Below are 2,641 nucleotides of genomic sequence, written 5' to 3' on the forward strand. Positions count from 1 at the left end.
AAAAAAAGATGCAATTTTGAAGACAAATTATGCTTGATTCAAGGCATAATATTTTCAGTTGCCTCATAAGATTGGGAAAGATGGAAAATGAATAAGGAAGACTGAATAAGAATTGAGATAGTTGAATTATGTTGTTGGCAAAGAATCTTGAATGTATCATGGACTGCCAGAAATAATCAAATCTGTGTTGGGAAAGCACAGCCAGAATGCTCTTTAGAACAAAAGGTGGTGCGATTTTGTCTCATATTCTTTGCATATTTTATCAGGATGGACCAATTCCTGGAGAAGATATCATGTTTGTTAAAGTAGAGGGTTAACAAAAAAGAAGAAAAATGTCAACAAGAGGAGTTGACATAGTGAATGTAACAATGGAATCATACCTAGCAACTGTTGTGAAAATGGTGCCAAAGAATGGGGTATCATTTTATCCTGTTGTATATAGCATCTCTATGATTCTGTCTTGTTTCAAGGGCCACCAGTAGCAATAAAATATATAAAGAACTGAAAGTATTAGCAACATAGAGCAAAATAATGTGTTTCTGTTTCTTATAAAAATGAATTGCTATGAAATGGCTTCTCTCTTTATGGATTGTCCTTAAAAATGGTTTTAAAAGAAGATTTGGAAAAATCCACAGAAATAATTGACTGAAGTTTCATCTGCACACAACTTTATTGCTGCTCTTAAAGAGATGCCAAAATATCAACTCTCTTATGCTAATTCTCCTTTCACACAGTTCATACACTGTAAAAGTTATATAAAGGACAACAATGGGGACAATTGAAAAATTACATGAAAATTATCATGAAAAAGTTAACTCATCTAACAATGTTGTAGCATGATATTTTTCTTTCACTTAAAGTTATGCAAACTTATTCATTAATAAATATATATTTTAAATTGTTTAAAATGCATTTTTGATTAAAAATAATATTTTCTCTCTTTGGTGTGAATAAAGGGCATAAACAATTAAAGGATGAATTTCCAACAGATGTACCTTCCTGTGGAGACACCAGCCACAATTATTCATTACTTCATTTTTCCAACTTTACTCTTTGTATATTTATACTTGTCAATCACTGAGCAAGGTGCTGACTATAAAATAATGACCAAAACAAACTTGATACTTCAAATTACTAAAGGCAAATTTTTTTATATATTCCAAGTTAGGAAGAAATAATTAAAGTATGTATATATGGTAAAATTTCTTTAATAGTTGTAAATCTTAGGAGTTCTGGTGGCATAGTGCCTAAGGCACTTGACTGTTACCCAGAAGGCTGGAGGTTCAAATCCACCAGCCACTCCTCAGAAGGAAGGTTGGACAATGTACTTCCATAGTGAGACAACCTTGGAAACCTAAAGAAGGGTTTCTATGAGTCATATCTGACTGACTCAAAAGCTGTGTGTTGTGCTTTTGTTGTTTTTTAATGTAAATCTTATTTTTGTTTGTGAATTGCACTTTCCATTGTTTGCTTATCATTAAATCTACATTCTTCAAATTTGAACTAATTAATTAATTTTACTTTTATTATAGTTGATGATAGTTATAATGATGACATTATACACTTGGGGAAATCCAAAGCATTTGATTTTTAAAATTAAGATAAAACTGCCCACAAGAAAATAGTACTGTAGCAATCGGTAAAAGTTTTGGGAAATATGATTTGCAGAATTCTGTTTGGTCCATAAGAAATATCTCATAAATATACTAGGTAAGTATGTAATTATGTCAAGAAGTAATTCTGATTAGTATGTTAGAAGTAGAAAATTAAAAAAAAAAAAATTGTATTTGATCCTTTAATAAGAAGTAAATTAACACAGACACTTCTCAGAATCCAAGGACAGAAAAATGAAAAATTATTTATATCAAAAGTGGATGATTGATTAGTATATGAGAATTTGGAGCTATATTAGGTCATAACATTGAAACACAAATACCTTGAAAAATGTGGATAGTGTTATAAATGCAAATAAAATTGGTACATAATATATGTAAACTCCCCCAAATTTCTGTTATCACTAATTAATTAAAACATTATTTATTTATTATTTAACCAGTCATTGAATTCTTACAACATGTCAGATCTTGTACTGGATGTGAAGAAGTAATCAGCACAGTCATTTTCATTGAGATAATTAAAAAATACAAAGGAATTTTTTTTTTTTAAAGATGAATAAAAGACTGACATAACCAAGGTATGTGTGGCAGATTGTACAATATGGCTACATATCATTTCCATCATTAAATGTGGACTGCTTTAGAAAGAGTTATTGGAGCTTTTCCCACTGAAACATGAAATTTATTTCTTCAAGCTTTGTATCTGATCTTCATTATGTAATTTATGTGAACCAATATAACATTAAGAAATATTGTACGAGGAAAAGATGGAAATATTGTTGCACATGAGGTGTTGTTCTCTTTCTGTACTTACAGCTCTAGGATAACCATGTACAATGGCCTGAGCTAGCATTTTGAATGATGAAAGGGTACATTTAAACAAACTGAAGTACTCAATCAACAGCCTTCCAACATTCATGCTTAACTACTAAATAAAACTCTAGCTGATCACAAATACAATAGAGAAACAAATAGGGAGATCAGACAGCACACACATATCATCATAGCTAATCCAAAGAATTTTG

The sequence above is a fragment of the Orycteropus afer genome, unplaced genomic scaffold (assembly GCF_000298275.1).
Source record: "Orycteropus afer afer isolate SDZICR_OR568_19922 unplaced genomic scaffold, OryAfe1.0 scaffold00602, whole genome shotgun sequence".
Classification (NCBI taxonomy): domain Eukaryota; kingdom Metazoa; phylum Chordata; class Mammalia; order Tubulidentata; family Orycteropodidae; genus Orycteropus; species Orycteropus afer.